The sequence below is a fragment of the Sarcophilus harrisii genome, chromosome 1 (genome assembly GCF_902635505.1).
Source record: "Sarcophilus harrisii chromosome 1, mSarHar1.11, whole genome shotgun sequence".
Taxonomy (NCBI): domain Eukaryota; kingdom Metazoa; phylum Chordata; class Mammalia; order Dasyuromorphia; family Dasyuridae; genus Sarcophilus; species Sarcophilus harrisii.
The window spans coordinates 573,651,726-573,675,013 of NC_045426.1; the positions used below are offsets into that span (position 1 = coordinate 573,651,726).

At 34.6% G+C, this 23,288-nt stretch overlaps 1 long non-coding RNA gene across 3 annotated transcripts in view; it reads right to left on the reverse strand.

Moving 5' to 3' along the window:
* The window catches only part of LOC116420662, an 83,417-nt gene that overhangs the window by 11,974 nt on the left and 48,155 nt on the right, over nt 1-23,288 (reverse strand). Inside the window, exon 4 of one of the 3 annotated variants that reach the window (XR_004231047.1) lies at nt 12,227-12,487. The exons of the other annotated variants lie outside the window; for them this stretch is intronic. This is a non-coding gene — a long non-coding RNA (uncharacterized LOC116420662). The remainder of the gene's footprint in view (nt 1-12,226; nt 12,488-23,288) is intronic. 3 annotated transcript variants of the gene reach the window in all.

Sequence of the window (23,288 nt, forward strand, 5' to 3'; positions counted from 1 at the left end):
TTTGGCCACCTTTTTAAAAAGTCAACTAACCAACATAATAAATCGTGTAAAGTGAATTTTAAAAAAGAAAAAAGCAAAGCTAAGCATAACATGTTTTAATAATTCAACATTTATAAAATGCATACTGTACATTGACTACTATGTAAAATGCTAGAGGAATACATAAAGCTTAGAGCAAACAAATCTCTTGTTTTTCCAAAGTTTACATTCCAGTAGCAAAATAGCACACATTATAATTCAAGTATTATAAGTACCATAAAAAGCTACAAAACAATAAACTTTAAGTTGTTAAGACAATATCAGGTGTGAAATAAGGATACCCAATGATACCAATATTATTCAATATTGCATCAGTAGTCTTAGAAATAGCAAGAAGAGAAGGAAAAAAATACAAGGAATCAGATAAGGAAAGAAGAAATAAAGTTAAAAACCTCTTATTGATTGGATCTCAGGAAAGACTTCCTGGAAAACTGGCCTTTTGAGTTGCACTTGGAAGGATGGGTACTACTACAACAGAAAGGGAGGGAGTACATTCTGGGCCTAGAGAACAGAATGAACAAGATAAAACACAAGGCCAGGAAAAAGTAGAGTGGTGCTGAATGAGATCCAAATGCCAAGCAAAAGGGTTTAAACATTACTCAGTAGTCAGTAGAGAGCCACAGAACATTTTGGCTTTGGTTTTTTAATGTAAAATGTACATGACAAGAGTTATAGTTCAGGAAGATAATGGCAACACTATCTATCTATCATCTATCTATCTATCTATCTACTATCTATCTATTTTTTTTAAATAGAGGAGTCAATGAAATGAGGGAAGAAGATACAGGGTGCTTTGAGTAATTGAGCCATCATTCCTTACTTCTAATAGACATTAAGTTAGTTGTAGTCCTATTGCCTTTCAGTAGAATTAGTTTAGCTGTGAAAATAGAAACTAAACCTTCAGTATTCCGGGAAGGGTACAATTTGGAGGTAATCCTAGGAGAGTTCCTACATGAATGTCATTCTTAATATGTGGCACTCAATATAGATGTGATTTGCCAGAGAGGACAACCTAAAATGTATCTATAGCAAAGTGACAAAGGTGGTAAAAGGCCTTGAAACCAGCTCATAAGAAGATGAGCTGAAGGACATATTTATCCTAGGGAAGACAAGACTTGGGGGGAAAGGATGTGAGAGTTATCTTCAAGTGTTTAAAGTATTATCATCTTCAAGAGGGATTAGACTTTGCTCTGTGTGAACCCACAAGGCAAAACTAGGAGCATGAGTGCATTCTTTCCCTCTCTTGATGATCTTCAATATATACTGTATATATCTTGTTTGTATATAATTATTTTCATATTATGTTCCCCATTAGAATGTGCAAGTTCCTTTAATGAGGGGACTGTCACATCTTAGCACAATGCTTGACATAGAGTAGGCCCTTCATAAATGTTTATTGACTGATGTTGCTAAGAGGTAGATTTTGAATTGATATAAGTAAAGACTAGTAATTAGTGCAACCAAAAGTGGAATGGATTGGTAGATAGAGAATTTCTCATCACAGGGGATCTTTTCATGTTAACTGAATAAACACATCAATAAATAAGGAAAGGATTGTTATTCAATTAAAGGTTGAGCTAGTTGATCTTTGAGGTCTCTTCTAACTCTGAGACTATATGATATTATTGTTTGCATTTTAATCCTAGCTATATTCTGTGAAAAGAATGATGAATCTGAAATCATACAACTTCATTTTAAATAAATAATCTTTAGGGTTCCATCAACATCAAAAGCTTAAGACTTATAATCATCTTATTAGGATTTTTTTTAATCTAAATTGCTCTTTGAAGTTCACTTAATCTTTTTGGACAAAGTTGGATTCTTTAAAGAGGTCCAGGGGATCATTTTTTAAACATCTAACCTTGGGTTAATCATACATGTACTGATTTATTAATTAATAAACATCAAAGACAGCTAATATCTTGTTTACCTGTATTGGTTCTTCCTAAAGAAAGAGTTTTGGAATCAACACCAAGTCAACAAGTCAAAAGGCATTTATTTATTAAGTCTATTATGTGCAGGAAAACCAGAGTTCAAATCTGGCCTCAGATACTATCTATATGATCCTCAGCCTCAGTTCCCCATTTGTAAAATGAGCTGGAGAAGGACATGGACAAACACTCTAGTATCTTTGCCAAGAAAACCCTAAAATTCACAAAGAGTCAGAGGTGACTGAAAATGATTGACCACATGTGCCAGGCACTGTATTATAAATACTAAGGATACAAAGAAAATTTTTAAAAAAGTTTCTGCTCTCAAGTTTACAATTTAAGGGAACAAGGATGTATGTGTGAAGAATACATACAAGATATCTAACAAAGATATCTATAGGATATATAGAAGATAATCTCAGAGGGAAGACACTATATTAAGGCAGACTGGGAAAGTCTTCTTGAAGAAGCCATTCTTAGGGACATTCTAGCTGTTTTTATTCTTAATGATGACAGGTCTCAAAGATGTAATTTTTCCTTCCATTTTTTTTCTTTTTTTAGTGTAGAAAGCAGGGAGAACTACAAATCCTGGCTCTGTTACACATTGTCTGTAGCTTTGTGGACAAATCATTTTACCACACTGGTTAATAGTAACCAAACTGGTTAATATTAATAAAGGAATAGAGATCCCTTTACCAGAAAATGGGAATGTTGGGCCATATGCCCTCTAACATCTTTTCCATTTAAAAGCTAAGATCCTATAATATTGCTTATTCAATACACCTGGCCAACAGAGAAAGCTAACATGGCAGCTTCTATTGCCAACTAAAAGTATACAAAGGAAATAGTTTTTTCTATATGGAAAATTTTACTTAATCTCATTTTCTTCTGTACTTCAATTCATTTTTCCTTCTATTATCTTTCCAACTTTAGGGCTCTTCATAAGGAGAAGAAATTTCTTAAAGTGTCTGACATGCATCAATAACTTGATCTTCCTCAATTCCATGTTGCCATTTTCAATTTTTGCCCCAAATTGATCCTCTATAGATAAGGCTAACATAATTAGTCCAAATTATATTCAATTATGATATCTATATCTATGTATACAGATACATACACACACATATAATATATGTATTATATATATCATATACATGTATGGACATTTAAGTCATATTTTTTATATCCATTTCCCAATTAAAAATTAATATAACATGAAAACATGTTTTTAATCTTATGACAACATTTCTATATCTGGTGTTTTCTAAAGGTAAGTCCTTTGACTAGATATACATTTGTAAAGTAAAGATAGTAAATTTTGCAGTTTCCAAGATTCTTTCCTTTCAATTGTCCCTTGATAATATTCACTTTTTCTATGATAGTACATAATATAAAGTTGTCATTTTATGAATGGATTATCCATTTTCTTAGAGTCCACTGCGTTTAGGGGTTGTCTTCCTTTCAAAAGAGGTACCTAGGGACAGTTAGATGGCACAGTGGATAGAGCACCAGTCCTAAAATCAGGAGGACCTAAGTTCAAATCTGACCTCAGACACTTAACACTTCCTAACTGTGTGACCTTGAGCAAGTCACTTGAACCCAATTGCATCAGGAAAAAAAAAGAGGTGCCTATATTTTTGTAAATTATAATTTTATATGATTTTTGAAGAACTATATTATAAATATAATGTATACATATGTGTATGTATATATATATATATATATATATATATATATATATATATATAAAATTGGAATATGTTAGGCATATTCCTCAGCACTTTTGCATTCCAGTAGCAAAATAATACACATTATAATTCAAGTATTATAAGTACCATAAAGACTACAAAACAACAAATTATAAGTTGCTAAGACAACCTAGTATCCTTGTTCAGTATTGTATCAGTTGTTTTACCTCCTTTGTAAGTATTGTGAACCAATGTTATTGCTTGTTTCAGATGAGAAGTATTCATAGGGCTGGGTAAGAAGGCTTTCTGTCTTCTTATTTGATATAGAAACTAGGTTATCAATCAGCAAGTGTTTACAAAGAGGTTATTCCCATGGGAGAATGGGAAGTAAAGGGATACTGAAATCTGGACAGTCAGAAGCATAACCAGAAGGGAATGGAAGTTTGCTAACCTTCACCCCTCTCCAAAATGAAGAACTCAGGAGGAATTTGCCAATGGGAAAAGAGAGCTAGATGTTCCAGGATGAAGAGACCACAAGTATTGAGGGAGTTTCTAAGGTGAGATCATAGCAGAAACTCGATCAGGATCATGACATCAGAAGATATCTTTCTGTCCCTTAGCTTTGTCCCTATAGTCCATTTGTATAGACAAATTTAAGCATATGAAACACATTAATGGGTATTATAAAATACTTTACTGAAAGATAATGAACACAAGCATTCTCAGGATGTACCAGGTATTTAGGAAGCTGCAGGATTAAGAGAGGGATCTCAGCATAAGTACTGTCATTCTTACAACAAAGCTCCCTGCCCAACTCTTTAGTTCTTCAAAACAACTGGAGAGAGAAGGAACAAATCCCATTTATGTGGATCTCTTTAGGGTATAAGATTGCTAGTTAACAATAACCATCATAGTTGTAACTGTGCCATGCATCTGCCTTTTCCCTTGGTGCAAGTATCATGGGGAATAGAAGATGCATTCCCTAGTGTTTGTCTCAGTTGGACTTTGCAGCTTGCATGGTCGAGCACTCCCACCCACCATATCCCATGGTAAAGCAATCAGTGATAACAGTCAAGTCAGATTCAATCCAGGACTATTTCTCTGTATCAAGACAAATCTGAACTTAAAGCTTTCTGTTCCAGAGAGGGAGTCCCTTGTTGGGCCACTAGGCAACTATAAGCATGATAAGTAGTAAAAGAATTATTAAAGTAAAGTGCAATTAATCAGAGAAACAACACAGGAGAATGGAGAACTGGAATTAGAAAGTCACGGATATCCTCCAAGTGGTACCAAGGGGCATGTCCATATTCTCTAAAGGATTGTATAATCAAAGTCTCAAATGAAAGCTCATTGAGATGATCAAGGGATTCTCTTGATTATTCCCCTAAATTACTAGGATCAGGAAAGCTTTTCTAGGTAAAATACATGCCAAGATGGATACAGAAGAATCCAAAGATTTTTCTTTTTTAAAAAGGCAAAGGAAAAGCATACAGTCATATGTAGCCAAATATAATTCCCTTTGATCAAGATTGGAATAGTAGAAAGTACAATGGATCTGAAATCAGAAGAATTGGGGTTCACATCCCAGCCCAGCCACTTAGATAAGTCATTTGATTTCTCTGGGTCTCTGTTTTTTCATCTTTAAAAAAGTGGTGGGTAAGGGGAGAACTAGGAGGACCTTTTGAGCTCTACATCTATAATCCTATGAACCCATGTTTTAGTCATTAGGTTCTCTACCCACATTTGACTTGAGAAGCTTTTGAAGAACCTGGGAATAGTAGGCACTTGATAATGCATTATCTGTACACCACAGAAGTTAGTTTATAAAGATTTTAGGACAGAACCTATTATCTGTCAAGCACTAACAACCTGTGGTTCCCCTCTTTTCTTAGTCTGTCTGTGTTGAAGATGGAACTCTGTACAGTTTCTGCTAAATCCACCCTAAGAGTTGGTCACTGACCCAGAAAAATGCTGAATCCCTCCCATTCCTGTGATTCCATTAACAGCAACTTTCTCTAGGAATGGTACGATTCCTTAGTTGAAGGGTAAATAAAGACTAATTGCTAGCAATTATTTTTAAAGCTCTTCCCTTTCACAGGGAGGGGAATGGTGCCAGGTCCTACTAACATAGGATGTGGTTGGCCCCAGAAAACATTATTTTCTTTAAACTAGGTATAAAAAGGGTACTACAAACCCCTTTATTTGCCTTTTTTAACTTAACACTCGGGTTAAGCAGGAGGCTGGAGGCGAACATGTTATTACTAGATTATGCTTTTATTTTCCCTTGACGGGCCTGATGCTGCTTGCTTGCACATATTGGGGGTATTTAGTAACTGAACCCTAGGCCTTAGTTATTTGTTTATTTATCAATTTCCCTGGCTTTAGCAAAGGAGTGGAACAGCTGTGAGTTCCACAAGTGTATAACTGAATGCTTCCAGACCCCACTTTCCCAGCCTTCAGCCCTGAACAGAATGGTATTCATTGGCACAGTTAAGCTGAAGAAATGGTGTTCAGAAAAAAGCAGGTCACTTAGCAAGAGGAGGATCTAGATGACAAGCATTATTTTAGAATGGGTTGGACTAGGTAAACTGGATGGTCTGAGGAACTTGCAGACTAACACAGGAAATGAATAACCAAAATAAAAGAAAGAATGACCCAAGTACAAAGCCATTGTTTACAGACCCATTCACAAGTCAATTGGGACCTCAATTCTAGGCCCATCAAAGCACAGCCCTCCTTTCTCAAATATTGTTTCTTCCTATGTGAAGGCAACAGTAAACTCAGAAATAAGCCATTCGGATGTAGAATATGACTTTTGTCCTGAAAACCATCCTCTGGGTTCTTCTCTACACTTCTTAAACTTAGAGTATAAAAGGGCAGCCTCAAGAAACTAATTAGGTGACTGTGCGGCCTAATGTCCTTCTCCTTAAGGGAATAATCAGATTCTATGAAGAGGAAAGGCCCAGAAAAAATGTCATAAAAAATGTGAGAATGAAGAGATCACTTTCATCTAGGATAGGGATGTAACGCTGGAGAAACTGAGGCAAAATAGAGATTAGAGAGTATTTAATATTTTATTTGAAAGGGAGAGATTTACTGAGACCAAATGGATCCATGGTTTGGTCCAAGAGACCGTCCAGCAGCCAATATGAGTTCTCAATGACATATATATGCATGAAATTCCAAGGTACCAGGGGGTAGATCAAGGGCAGAGTCAGAGCACTGAGAGAGAGAAAGGACTATCAATCCAGTTCTGACAGGATAAGGGAGGTACCAGACATTCTGATAAGATGGGATCAAGAAGAACAATGACATTCTGATAAGTAGGGAAGGTCTAGGGTCATAATGACTAAGAGAGAAGGTCTTTCTCCTTATCTGGATCATGATGATTAGGAGGGAGGGGTGATGTTGCAGGACTGAGAACAATTAGGAACTGAGGCAGAACAATTCAGGGAAACCAAGGCAGGACAATTTAGGGAAACTGAGTCAGGACAACTAGGGAAACTGAAATCAGGACAATAAAAGAGAACTGTGGCACAATAGGGAGAAGTGGGGCTCATGGAAAATTTCAAGGAGGAAGCAGTATTCGAGTCACATCTCATTGAAGGGAAAAAGGATGTCAGCAGATGAAGATGAACCTAGAAAATCCAATCTAGGTATGGGGAATGATGTGAGCAAAGGAACAGAGGTGGGATAGTGCTGGACCAGATTCAGGAGATAGAGAATAATATAGTTATTTGGAAACAGAGTGTGTAAAGGGAAGTAACATGATAAAGCCAGAAAATAATGTGAAGTAAGGAACAAAAAACTAGGAAAAAATAGATCCCTTTCACCCATTAACTTGGACAATGATGATCAAATTGTGGTACATAAATTTAATGGAATATTATACAATGACTGTGAGAAATTCAGAGAAACTTGAAAGGACTTGTATGAACTGGTATTAAACAAAGTATACAAAACAGAACAATACACAATTGCTATATGAATGTAAAGTAAGCACCATTAGAAGATATATGAATATTGATCGATGTATTGACCAATTGCCACTTCTAAGGCTTAATGATGAAGCATGCCTGTCACCTACAGGGAGCAAGATGGTGAACTATTAAAGCAGAATGCACCATATGCTGTCAGACTTGGCCAATGGGCTGATTCATTTGGCTTAATTTTTTTGTTGTTGTTGTTCAGATCAGGGTCTATGAAGATGAGTGGAATGTATGAGAAGAAGCAAAGGAAAAGAAGAAAGGAAAGAAAGAAGGAAGGAAGGGAGGGAGGGAGGAAAGGGAGGGAGGGAGAAAAGAAGGAAGGAAGGAAGGAAGGAAGGAAGGAAGGAAGGAAGGAAGGAAGGAAGGAAGGAAGGAAGGAAGGAAGGAAGGAAGGAAGGAAGGAAAAAGGGAGGGAGAGAAGGAGGGAAAGAGGGAGGGAGGGAGAGAGAGGAAAGAAAGGGAAGTAGGTGAGAGAGTGAGGGATGAGTTGGAGAGCTAGACTGTGGATAATGATTACACTGAAAGTGGAGAAGAGGGAACAGATGTCAGAGATGCTGCAGAGGCAGAATTTTCAGGGCTGGCAACTGAGTGGACGCCCATGGAGGTATAAGGAAGAGTCAAAGATTAATCTGAGGTTACAGGCTTGGATAATTTGGAGGACACTGATGTCAACAAAAATAGAGAATTTCCAACAGAGGATAAGAATATGTTTAGGGGAAATCGAGGTTTAGACATGTGAGTTTGATATGTGACAGGAGATCCAGAAATAGATTTCCAGTCTGAGCTCTGAGAAGAGGTTAGAGAATAAATATAATTTGAGAGTTATCTGCCTAGAGGAGATAATGGAAGCCATGGAAATAGATAATGTTATCACAGAAGAGTATAGAGGTACATAAGGAACTGATGATTCCCCTTTCAGTTCCTCAGAGGAAGAATTGAAAGAAAATAACATATAACTACTAACCTCAATAACAACAAAAACAATAATATCACTATGCAATAATCATGGTATTAGTAGACACATCTGCAGTATTTGATAATTTACAAAGTATTTCCTTTATCTGAGTCATAACAATTTTATGAAATCATTAAATAATCATTGCTATCTCCATTTTGACAGATAAGGAAACTGAGACCTAAAGAAATTAAATAATTTGTCCAAATTTAAGAGAGAAACCCAAGTCTTTTGTCTCCTAAAATAGGGTTATTTCCTTTAAACTACATTGAAGTTCATCATTCTTGGAGGCCATGCCAAGGCAATAGCAGATAGATGAGACAAACTTTAATTAGATGCTTTTGACACTTCCATAATTAAACTCCAAGAGATATATACACAATATAAACAACTTATAACCAATTCTGTTCTTACCATACATAATTTTAAAAAGATTCCAATAAACTAAACAGTTTTGTATTTATTAGATGAAGTACCATCATTTATCTTATCTAACCCTCAGCTTTGTTTTATTTTGTTTTAATCTGTGAAATAGGGTTATTTCCCTTAGAAGGCCAAGAAAAAGGGAGTGTCATATGGAATGAAGCACTTACCTTTTTTTGTTTGTTTTGTGGTTTAGGGGACCATTACTAAAGGCCAAATTGGGGGGGGGGGGGAAGCTGGTGTTGTAACTAGAAAGACCTGGATTCAAATCTTGCCTGAGGTACATACTGATTGTGTGACACTGGATCTTTAATATCCCAAGGCAATTTTAAAGATTATCAGTAGTAGAATTATTGGTAATTTCCATTGATAGAGGGAATTTATCCAATAGAACTATCTGACACAAATGAAATTATTGGATAAGACAAAAATAAAAATAAAAAAAAGGTAAAGAGAACAGAAGCATTTCTCTTGTAGAAATTTCCCCTAGTGATTCAATTATAGAAATTCAGAAGTTTCAGCTAAAGAGTTACTGGACTTACCAGGAAACCAAAAGACTTGTCTATGGTCACATGGATGTAGGCTTCACAAGATTGCTTCTCTCCTAACTTTATGATACTGAATAACAAAAAATCATTATCAAAAAAATTTTACAACTTTTTATTTGCTGATAACTTTTTTTTTACCATTTCTAAGGCATATTTAATAAATGGTTTTGATAAAAAAAAAAAAATCTATGAATACGGTTGCCAAACTGTCAGAAATGGGCACAGAAGTTTTCTAGTTCTTTGCATAGAGTGATTGACTATACCGTGAAATTTTAATTCTCAGGACATCTTCAATGCAAGTGGAGGTGTCATATCAATGTGTTTACCCATTTTATTTGCCTCTGATGTTGTTGTTTATCCTTCATTCTGGAAGAGGACCATGACATTAGGGAGATGATGCCATGATATGCAAGTGAATTGGACTTAAGTATAGATGGACCATACAAGGTCACCTGCCTCATTTTCCTTTCCAGAGCCATCTGGGCCCAGCTCAAGAAGACTGTAAGATGGTCCTGGATGAATTTGGAGACCTTGGGCTTTTTAAGCTAAGGTCTTCAATAGGTCTCATTCAGTGATTTAAGGGTAGACAACAATTGAGGCAGTATCTCAAATCATTATTTCTGAGCATAGATTTAGCAATTTTCATCTTTAACTATCAACCTGCTGGTAGATCTCATAATACAGGAGTAAGCTCCAGGGAGCTCTAAACCCTAAACAGTACATGCTGATCAACAGAGCTTTCTAAAAACCTACTCTCCCAAGAACACAGAACAATCCTGTTCATAATCAATTCTCTAACTCTTTGCCTGAAACCAAATGCATAATAAGGGAAGCAGGAACAAGAGAAGAGAAATAGTTACCCACTGATTCAGGGACCATTTCCAGAAGATAAAAAACTTGTGTTTGTGTAGATAATAAGTGTCTGAAGCCAAATATGAACTCAGGTTCTGTTGACTCCAGGTTCAGCACTCTATCCAGTGTATTACTTTATTGCCTCTTTAGGTCATTTTTAAAATCAGTGTCTCTGTGACTGAATCAGCGCTACCAAGTAGAGTTTAAAAGCTTTTTATCCCCAAACCGTGCATATTCCTTTGACCCAGCAGTACTTCCATTGGACCTATATCCCAGAGATCTTAAAAGAGGGAAAGGGACCCATGAGTGCAAAAATGTTTGTGGCAGCCCTCTTTGTAGTGGCCAGAAACTGGAAACTGAGTGGATGCCCATCAAGTGGAGAATGGCTGAGTAAATTGTGGCATATAAATGTTATGGAATATTATTGTTCTGTGAGAAATGACCAGCAGGATGAATACAGAGAGGCTTGGAGAGACTTACATGAATTGATGCTAAGTGAAGTGAGCAGAACCAGGAGATCATTGTACACAGCAACATCAATATTATATGATGATCAATTCTGATGAACATGACTCTTTCCAACAATGAGAGGACTGATGCCAGTTTCAATAATCTTGTGATGAAGAGACCGTCTACACCTCAGAGAGAGGACTTTGGGAACTGAGTGTGGATCACAACATAACATTCTCACTCTTTTTGTTTTTGTTCACTTGCATTTTGTTTTCTTACTTATTTACTTTTTTTTTTTTTGATCTGATTTTTCTTGTGCAGCAAGAGAATTGTATAAATATGGAGGAGAAAATCTGAAACACAAGGCTACGCAAGGGTCAATGTTGTCAAATTATCCGTGCATATGTTTTAAAAATAAAAAGCTTTAGGAAAATAAATAAATAAAAGATTTTATCCCACTCTTCCAAAAATAGTCTCCTCTTTATTAGATCAGAGCTCCCCCAAATCTTTTTATATCATATCAATAATCATATTGACATGATACTTGCAAGTATATGAAGTACTTTTATCTATAACAATCTTACAATGTCTATAGCACAAGTATTTCTATTCCTGTTTTACAGATTTACAAATCAAGGCTCTGTCATTTAGACTGATCAATTCATAGTCACAAAACCAGGGCTCACACATAAGTCTCCAGACCGAATTGAAGTCCAGCATTTTTGGGATTGAACTATACTGCCTCTCTCTTAGTGCAAATGAAAATCTTCAAGTCACAGGCGACTTTATTTTATAAACTTTACTTTATAAACAACTTCAGGAATTACTCATCTTGAGGAGCCTGATTTTATGTGACAGTTGTTTTCCTTCTTTCTTCCTCAACACCTTTCTCCCTCCTTATTCCATAGGCTCTGAAAACGTGTTATGCTTACTTCATTCACTTCCCACTGCCAGCCCATGGAGCACAAGACAAGGAATCCAACCCAACACACTAGGAAGATAGATTTTAATCACCTCAAACAGATGGCACAGGAAGTGTCAAGTAGGTGCAATTTATTTTTTTTCAATGTTTAAGAAGTCAGAAACAACCAAGAAGTCAAAATGGATTTTCATGTATTAGTGTCATTCCTATTGTTTATTATTTTGTTCTATTCTGTATCTATACATCATTCTAATTTAATCTGAAGTCATTCCCATTCTTTCTTCTCTCAATCCATTTCTCTCTTTAAGTTAAATAACATTTGATGGGCAAAACAAATGCAAATCTCTAAAAAGCAAGGCAGGCATGTTTGATTCCTTGGATGTTCCAGAATGGAATCTAGCCCAGTAAATACATTGGAGCCCTACTCACCTGAGCTCGGCACTATTGGAGGTATCTGCCATAAATCATCCTTTGCCCCATGCTCACAGCCTAGTGAAGATTAATGACAGTAGACACAAAAGCTGCCAACTTGGAAAGGTTTTCTGTGGAGGTGCAGGGAAGGCTATGCAAGCAGAATGTGTGATAAAATGCTGGGCTGTAAAGCAGCTGAGGACCTTCTCCATAATGCAAAGACATTAAGACCTGTCTGATTGGGATGATGGACAGGTATTTGACTGAAGACTCTTGCAGCTATAGAAAGAGGAAAGCAAACAAAAACAAAAACTGAAAAAAGATATCAAAATGTGATAGCAGTTTGTCACATCCCATCAGTAGTGATGATCACCAGGCCCACTTGCTTGTATGGAGGGTAGAAAATACAATATTGTATCTGACTACAAGAAATTGGTTACCCTTGATTTGGGGATTGTTTGGGATTGTTGGCCTGATTGTTACACACCTTGATAGAAGAGCAGAGTTAGACACTGTAACTACCCTCATCATTGATGATTAGTTGTCTGAACGACTTATTTTTACCATAGCTGGAAGAAAGTTAATGAAATAAAGAAACTCTCAATATGTTAGTTGAATAGTGTATATGAAGGAATGAGAGAGATTTTGATAATAATTTGATACAATTTTTAAAAAGCATCTATCAAGTATTTATCCTCTTTTAGAAATATCCATTCAAGTCAGCAAATATTTATTTTGACTACTCTATTCCAGTCACTATGCTAAGAACTGGGGAAACACAAAAATAGTCCCTGCCCTCAAGAATCACACTTAATGGTGAAGAATGAAACAACATAGAAAACAACTATGTATATAAAAGATATATGTCAAATAAATTGGGGATAATTTTGAAAGAAAGGCACTAACACAGAGGAAATTTTTCTTGCAGGAAGGCAGGATTTTTAGCAAATATTTGAAGGAATCCAGGGAAGGTACAGGAGACAAACATGAGGAAGGTGAGAATTCTAGCTTTAAGGAGACATCAAAGTCAAGAAGTGAATCAACTTGCATAAAGAATAGCAAGAAAACCAGAGTCACTGAATAGTAGAGTATATGGAGAGGAGTAAGATAAAAAAAAATAGGAATAGGGAAGGCTATAAAGGACTTTCAAAGTCAAACAGAAGATTTTATATTTTATCCTGGAAGCAGTAGGGAACCACTAAAGTTTAGGGGCTGGTATGGTTAGAATTGATCTTTTTCGAGGTAAATTTGGCAGATAGGTGAAGGATAGACTATATTAATAAGGGATTCCAGGCAGGGAAGTCAACCAAAAGGCTGTTGTAAATCTCCAGGTGTGAGATGATGAAGGCCTGTACCAAGATGGTGAGAGTATCTGAACACCCAAAAGAGGTATATAGAAGAGATATTGTAAAGTAGAAGAACTTGACAACAGATTTGATTGAGGAAGAAGAGTATAGTAGGAATCAGATGGGCACCTAGATTCTGAACCTGAGAAGACTGTAGTATTCTTGATAGGAATAGGGAAATTAGGAAGAGTGAAGGATTTGGGAGGAAAGATAATTAGACTACTTTTGAACATGATGACTTTAAGACACCATCAGACATAGTTTGAGATGGCCAATAGGCATTTTAAGATGTAAGAATGGAATCAGAAGACACTTCAGGGTTGGATAAATAAATTTGAGATTCATCAGCATAAAGATAATAATTGAATTTATGGGAGCTGGTAAGGTCACCAAGTGAAAGAGAATAGAGTGAGAAGAGGAAACAGACCCAGAGAAAAGTCATGAGGGACACCTAGTTAGCAGATATGACCTGAGAGAAGATGTAGCCAAGGAGACTGATAAGAGGTCTCAGAGAGACCAAGACTGAGAAAAGACCCTTAAGTTTAATGATTAAAACATCACTTCTTTCTTTGAGGAGAAAGTTTCAATTGTAAGTGAAGTTGGAGACTCTCATAGTTTCAAAAATCATCTCTTATATTCACTTTACATATAAATTGTTTTTGTTTATATACATATAGTTTTCCCTAAAACAGAATATAAATTCCTTGTGAATAGGGACTGTTATCTCTGAATAGTGAAAATGCTTGTTGAAAGAATGATTGTTGTAAATGAATTTACAAATGTAGATCAAACCTCTCTCCTGAGTTCCAGACTCACATGGCATTTAGTGATCTTATCAGTTCCCATGGATTTAGTTACCACCTTTATGGTGAGGATTCCTAAATCTACCTTTTCTGCCCCACACTTCATCTGTTTGCTCCCAGCATTCTTTTTGGATCTCCCTCCCCCCATGCACAGAACAAGCTTTTCTGCTCCATCTGGTTGGTTGCTTGGTTATTGTCCTTTGTTCTTGAAGAGAACCAAAATGACATCACTATGTTAGAGTCAATGTTCACTGTGTCCCATTATTCCAGACTAATGGTAGCTCTTGATTGCAGGTTGAGCACAAATAGTCCATATAAACATTTGGAGTGAAGATGTCTCTAAATTTGTAGATTTCACATTTCTCTGAGCTCCTGTAATTTTGCTTCACTCATAGAGTACAACATATTCTTTGATACTGACACACCATGCGTCACATCACACATGTCACACAATTAATTTCAAAGTACTTCAGACTTGAGAATATCCTTGTATTGCTTCTTCTGACCAGCATGTGAGTGCTTGCTTGCCTTGTGTGTAAAATAGTTCTTTAGGCAATTCAAAAAATGAGACCAGTTCACTGGAGTTGTACTCTCTGCAGTAGAATTTGAATGTTTGGCAGTTCAGCTTAAAAAAGGACCTCTGTATATCAATAACCAAACTAACAAAAATCATATAATTATCTTAACAGATGCAAAAAGAGCATTTTATAAAATCCAACACCTATTCCTGTTAAAAAAAACACTAAAGAGTATAGTAATCAATGGAGCTTTCCTTAAAATGATTAGTAGCATCTATCTAAAAGCATCAGCAAATATCATATGTAATGGGGATAAAATAGAAGCATTCCCAATAAGACCAGGGTGAGACAAAGTTACCCACTATCACCATTACTATTCAATATTGTGTTAAAAATATTAGATTTAACAATATAAGAAAAAGAAATCAAAGGAATTTGAATAGATAATGAGGAAACAATTATCACTCTTTGCAGATGATATGATGATGTATTTAGAGAATTCTAGAGAATAAAATAAAAAACTACTTGAAACAATTAACAACTTTAGCAAAGTTGCAAGATACAAAATAAATTCACATAAATGATCAGCATTTCTATGTTACCAACAAAGTCCAGCAATAAGAGATACAAAGAGAAATTCCATTTACAATAACTGTAGATAATATAAAATATTCGCGAGTCTACCTTTGAACATTACAAAACACTTTCCACATAATTACAGAACACTTTCCACACAAATAATTTAAACAATTTAAAGAATATCAAGTGCTTGTGAGTAGGCTAAGATAATATAATAAAATGATAAATTCTCCCTAAATTAATTTACTTATTCAGTTCCATACTAATCAAACTGCCAAGAAATTTCTTTACAAAGCTAGAAAAATAACAAAGTTCACCTGGAAGAACAAAAGGTAAAGAATTTCAAGGGAATTAATGAAAAAATGCAAATGAAGTTGGACTAGCTATCTCAGACGTAAAAATATATTATAAAGCAGTGGTCACCAAAACCATTTGGTACTGGCTAAGAAATAGAGTAGCTGATCAGTGGAATTGTGTCACAAGACACAATGGTCCATGATTATCATAATCTAGTGTTTGATAAACCCAAAGACTCCAGCTTCTCAGATAAGAACTCACTATTTGACAAAATTTTCTGGGATAATTGGGGAAAAAAAGTATGGCAGAAAGTAGTATTGCATTGATCAACTCCTAATACCCTATAAGAAGACAAGGTCAAAATGGGTTCGTGACTTAAACATAAAGGACAATACTATAAGCAAATTAGGAAAATAAGGGATACCTACCTCTCAGATCCGTGGAGAAGGAAGGAATTTATGTTCAAAGAATAACTAGAGAACATTATGAAATGCAACATGAATAATTTTGATTATTTTAAAGTAAAAGTTTTTGTATGAACAAAATCAATGCAGCCAAGATTAAAAGGGAAGCAGAAAACTGAGAAAAAATTTACCCAAGAGTTCTTATAAAGGCCTTATTTCTAAAATATATAGATAATTGACTCAAACTTATATGAATACCAGCCATTCTCCAATTGATACATTGTCATAGGATATGAACAGACAATTAAAACCATGTCTAGTCATATGAATAAATGCTCTAAGTCACTATTGATTAGAGAAATGTAAATTAAGACAACTCTGAGGTACTACTACACATCTTTCAGATTGGCTAAGATGAAAAAAAATAATGAAAAATGTTTGAGGGCATGTGAGAAAATTGGGACACTAAAACATTATTAGCAGAGTTGTGAGCTGATCAAACCATTCTGAAGAGCAATTTGGAACTATGGCTAAAGGGCTATCAAATTGTGCATACCCTTTGATCAAGCAGTGTCTATACTGGGATCTGCATTCCAAAGAGATCATAAAAAAGGGAAAAGAACCCACAGATGCAAAAATGTTTGTAGCAGCCCTTTTGTAGTTGCAAGGAAGTGGAAAATGAGTAGATGCTCATCAGTTGGGAATGGCTGAATAATTTATAATATATGAATGTTACGCGATATTATTATTCTATAAGAAACAATCAGCAGGATGATTTCAAAAAGTCCTGGAGAGACCTACATGAACTGATGCTAAGTGAAGTGAGTAAAACCAAGAGAAAATTGTACACAAAACAACAAGATTATGTGATGATTAACTTTGATGAATGAGGCTCTTTTCAACAATGAGGTGATTCAGGACAATTCCAATAGAATTGTGATGAAGAGTGCCATTTAATCCAGAAAGAGAACTATCAGGACTGATCACAACATAGGATTTTATACCTTTTTATTGTTGTTTGCTTATTTTTTGTTTTTTCTCATTTTTCCCTTTATTGATCTGATTTTTCTTGTGCAGCATGATAAAATTGTACATGTTTAAAATATATTGGATCACTTGCTGTCTAGGGGAGGAGGGGAAAAAGGGATGGAGAAAAATTTGGGACATAAAGTTTTTCAAGGGTGAATATTACAAACCCTTTTTACAAATATTTTGAAAATAAAAATTTATTATTAAAAAAACAAAAAGACAAAAAGGAAAAGGACTTCAGCGTCTGGTACCAAATAATCTTTAGAATCTTCATAAGACAATTCAAATGGAAGTGAGTCAGTTTCTTGGCATGGACCTGGTACACTCTCTAGATTTCACAGGCAAATAATAATGAGGTAAACACAGTGGTTCTGTGCACCTTCAGTTTAGTAGATGGTCTAATACCTCTTCTCTCCTACACTTTCCTTCTGAGGCTCCCAAAAACTGAACTGGCTCTGACAATGCATGCATCAACCTCAGTGTCTAAGTGTTTATCCCTGGAAAGTAGAACACTGCCAAAGTAAGTGATTTTATTCACATCATTTACAATTTCTCCATTAGCTATACCCAATGGTTCCATGTATGGATGATACAGTACTGGCTTGTTAAGATCCTGTGTTTTCTCAGTGTTATTTTATTATTACGAATTACCAAAAGCAGCAGAGAATTGATCTATATTTTGTGGCATTAGCTTCAGAGGTTGCAATAAGTGCACAATCATCTGCAAATAAAAAAATCATGTACCAACTCTCCCTTCACTTTAGTCTTGACTTGTAGCCTTTTCAAGTTAAATAATTTACCATCAATGTATTAAATGATCTTAATGTCATTTTCATCCTCACTGAAGGTGACAACACTTGACAACACTGCTGAAAACATCATCTTAAAAATACTAGAAAGAAGCATATACATCCTTGTTTCACTCCATTGGTGACTGAGAATGTCTGAGTGTCTTCCGTTATCCAGAACTTGATGTACAATATTGATGAACTTCTCTGGGTAACTATTATTTTGCCATAATTTTCCAAAAGTGCTCACAACTGACAGTATCAAAGGCTTCAGTCAGATTAATAAATGTTATGTATAGATCTCTGTTCTACTCCTAGCCTTTCTCCTGGAGTTGTTTGGCAATAAACACCCTAACAACCATTCCTTGACCCTTTCTGAAGCCACACTGACTCTTAGGTGGATGACCATCTTTCAGATGAAGGATCACTCTAATGAAGACTCTGGAAAGAATCTTGCCACAAGAACATAGAGGAAGACCTCCTTTGTGATTACATACAGGACATTTAATTTGTTTTACCTTTATAGAAATATATGCTCTACCTGCTAATATCTCTGGCTTCCTTTAAGTCCCAACTAATATCCCATCTTATTCCCCAACTCTTCTTAATTCAGTGAAATTCCTTCTGCTTATTATTTTCTCATTATCCTGTATTCAGCTTGTTTTTTATATATTTGTTTGCCTATTGTCTCCTTACTAGAACATAAACTGTTCAATGTCAGGGGCTGTCTTTTCTTCTCCTTTTTTAAAAAATCCCCAGTACTTACCACACTGTTTGACGGAATATGTTTAATATATGTTGATTGATAGATTGATTGATTGCAAATGTTACCGTGAGGAAACGGAGTTTTAACTTTTACAAGTTATGGTTACGTTGTTACAGATTTTTAAAAGAGCATTTCTCATGAGTACATATCTTTAATTCCACTTCTCTATTTGTTAAATCAAGAAGAAAGTTTGATAGCAGCATATGGGAAGGGACTATAGAAATTTCTCTAGACCCAGCATAAAGAACATATTAAATAACAAGTTTCTTGCTAGTTAGAATAAGAAATATACTAAACCATGATTGATCATCTTTCTGAAATAACTGAACATGTGACCAAACTGAGATTCTAAATAATTTTTTTTATCCTTTTGTCCAGGTCTGTGATTTCATTTATTTAGTGAGGAGTTGCAGTGTGAAAACTCCTTCCACTAAGAAAAATTGGCAACCTTTCCAAAAAGTGTAGCTTTAACAATTTCCTAGGAGTTCTTAGGGCTAAGTGATTGATCTATAGTGATACACTTATTTGTGTCAGATGTAGAATTTGAATGTAAGACTTTCTAACTCTATGACTGCTCTTCTATCCACTGTCGTATCAAAGAAATATTAATTTTCCCCAAAGTAAACTGAAAAAAACAATGTTCTAATGCAATAGACGTGCAATTTAACGAGGTTTTTCCTCCCTCCATCTCTAATTACAATTTAAATAAAATTTTAGATTCTAAGTAATTCTGTCTAGAACATTTATGTCTTGATAACTTATTAGTAAAATGAAAATGTAATAGATATATAACCTTCAAATTGAACAATTATGACTTTTTAACAACTCTGCCTCTCAAGTAGAAAAATTATCATAAAGTAAGATATTCAAAAATTGAATGGTCTAGATTTCTTTTCTCTTATAAAGCATATATATATTTTTAAATCTTTTGAGATTTAAAAGCTTTCATATTGACCCCTTCCCAGTGCTGCTTTAAGGATATGGAAAAAAAGAGATTTGAAATACATTTTTTCAGCTGCTAAACATTAGATGAAAAAATGTACTTTTCCCCTCCAGAAACACATCATTCTTTTCTTGAGCTCAAATAACCACAAAGCATCTGAATTTGGGAACTAAAAACAGCTTGTCTGTGGTCCTTTGTGAGAAAGGAAATCCTGTTTAAGTTTGAAAATAATGGAGTAAAAGTATTTTGACTCAAAGTCATCAAATAAACTACTAAACATAGAAGCCAAGCATCTCTGCTAAGTTTGCTCTGGTTTGTGGCACATATGGCCCACCCTTAAGATCTTCTATCATTGAATAGGGAAATTAATAACTGCCTCAGAAAGCAGAACTTTTTTATCTCCTCCAAAGGAAATCTTAAAATCTTGACTTTTCTTTACAACAATTCTAAACATATTGAGGCCTATATTCTAAATTCTCATTTATACCAGTCATTTAACTACTATACCATTTGGCCAGTTTATAGGTTTTTACAACAAAATAGTTGCCAGGAAGATTCTCATCATAACTACATTAACTCTTAGTAGCAAAACATCTTATATGTGAACTAACAGCATGGCAGATCATATTGATTTTTTTTTCAAAACATAGCCAAATTGTTTAAAACAAACAAAAAAAATTGTATTGTTCATTAAATCATTCATTGGGCTACATCTAGAGTACCATGTTTCAGTATTGGTAGATTCAGAACTCAGAGTACTCAAGATATACAACTCCTAGAGCACATATTGTATTTAGTATGTTCCCAATGAGGACAACTTTTAATTATTACTTTTTAATAAATGTACATACTTTTAATGCTAGATAATTCTGTTCTTGGTATCATATATATGTATATATTTGTACATATATATATATGTGTGTGTATATATATGTATATAAATATCAAAATCACATGAATTATAATAAAGGTTCAAAGAATTTAAGAGCAGTATAGCTTTCAAGATTGAGCCCCATTCTATTCTGTCCTGGTCAGACTCCACATGTGTACAGTGTTGTATTCAGTTCTAAGGACAACTTTTGAATAAGACATTAATAAGAATATCTACTCAGACATGATTAAAATAATAAAGGCCCTTGAATCAATGTTACATGGAGATTGACTAGAGGAAATGTTTAATTTGGAAAAAATTCAGACAATAGCTATATTTAAATGTTCAAGGGACTGTGATGAGGAAGTTGGTTAGATCTGTTCTGTTTGACTCCAGAGAACAAAGGAAAATGGATGAAAGTACAGAGATAAACTTATATCTAATGTAATTTTTACAACTTCCTTATATCTAAAGCAGTATATAAATTGAATGGGCTCCTTCAGGACATAGTAGATATTCCCTTACTAGAGGTTCTCAAGCAAAAACTAGAAAACTACTTGTCAGGAAAGTTATAGTATGGATTCTTGTTTAGGTTTGTTGTTTAGTTGTTTTCGGTTCTGTCTGACTCTTCATGATTCCCATTTGGGGTTTTTGGCAAAGATACTGGAGTGGTTTGCTATTTCTTTCTCAGTTCATTTCACAGAGGAGGAAACTGAGACAAACAAGATTTAAAAACTTGCCTAAAGTAACAGAGCTAGTAAGTTTTTGAGAGTGGATTTGAATTCAGGTCTTCCCAATTCCAGGCCCAGAGCTCTAACCACTGTACTGTCTGGCTGTCCTATTTGGGTATAAAGTAAATTAAATCAGCAGATAAGATTGTTCACAATTATAAAATTCTGGGATCCCAAAAGTAAAATAATCAAAAGAATTCCAAGCCTAAAGAGCACAATTTCCAAAGTTTGCTAAGGATGCTCAAATTATTTTCCCTAGCTCTGATAATGGATAGTGTATTTTGAAGAGGATGAAATATATCAAGACAAATGTGACCAAGAGGTGAAGACTCAAGCATGTTTTAAACTAAAGAAGAAAATAATTAAGGGAACATTCTAACTAGTTCAAATGTCTAAGGAATTCTCTCATGGAGGAAGAATTAAATGGATATAACTGTATATAACTGTATAGTTGTATATAACATCAAAAGTAAATTAGCACCAATGGATGAAACTCACAAGAATGAAGATGATGACTATAACAAATATTCCAGCATTTAGAAAATAGAGTGACTTGTTTTGTGAGCTTATTACTTATACTTACCTATAAGTAGTAATGCTAAAATAAAAACTAAATGGTCACCACTTGGAAATATAACAAAAGCAAATTCATGTATTAGATTGTATTAGGAGAGAGATAAAAAATAGAAATGGGAGGATGAGATGAACTTAATAATCTCTAAGGTTCCTTTCTATTCTATGACTTGAAGATTCAATTTGCATGAATAGATACAACCCAAGTTTCCAAAGAATCTTCAGATCATTGGGTCTTATTTATGGTATCTTCATTATAAGATCCTAGTACTCTAAATTTGGTAACTATCAGTAGAACGTTAGAAAGTGATGGCACTAATTTGTTTTAATTTTTGTGTTTATATCTCTGAGGCAAACAAGTATGAACTTAATAGATACTAATTAAATTGAATTGAATGGAAAAACTTTGGCATATTCCTACAGAACAACAGGAATCTGCCCAATGAGTGAGATATTATTGTGAGATATAATATTTCATATACTTTGTCCACTTTACTTTTTAAATACAAATTGATTCTGACTAGTAGGGATTATAAAGTTATTTTATCATCATGTTCCATTTTAAAGGAAATTCATACTATTCATTAAATCCAAGAATTTAAAAATTCCTCCCAACTCAGATTTTCTGTCTTACTATTAGTAATAACTTTTCCTGATTTATAAGCTCAATGAGTAATTATAAAATGTCCCTATGGAGAAATAATCCTCACTGAAGAGATAGGTGCAGGGACACACAGGTTATTACATTTATTATGGATGATTGTAATAATGATTATTCTCATAATTAGCATTGAAGTTATGGCATTTATCAAACAGAAAAGGAGAAAAATGGTGAAGATCCATATCATATAATGATGAATCATTGGAAAGACCAAACTTGGCATGTGAGAGAAGAATTAGATTTGTTATATTTGGTCACAAAAAGCAAAATTAGAAGTAATGGATGAAAGTTCCAAAGACCCAATTAAGTTTAATGTGAAGGAAAAGTTTCTAATAATTCCAGTTGTCCAAAAGTTAAATGGGCTGCTTTGGAGAGCAGTGGATTGCCTCTCATTAAAGAGTCTTCAAACATAAGTTGTAACTAGTTGAGTATGTTGTAGTAGCAATTCTTTTTTTCCAATTATGTGTTGGATTAAATGGCTACTAAGGTAGCTTTTAACTCTGAAATTATATATTTTTGTGAAAAAAAAAAAAGCTTCAGAATACTCAAGTCCGATATAGTCTATCTTTCCAATTTCAACTTTATGCAAATCACACTCGTTAAAAAGTTTCACAAACTCTCACAGGAAAAAATTATTAAATATACTTTTTCCTTAGAAAAATGTTAAGCAAAAATGTTTTTATTCCCAAATATTTTATTTTCAATTTATTTATCAATACATAGGTATTTGTGTATTGCATGCACAATCTGTATGACAGCTCAATGAAAGCA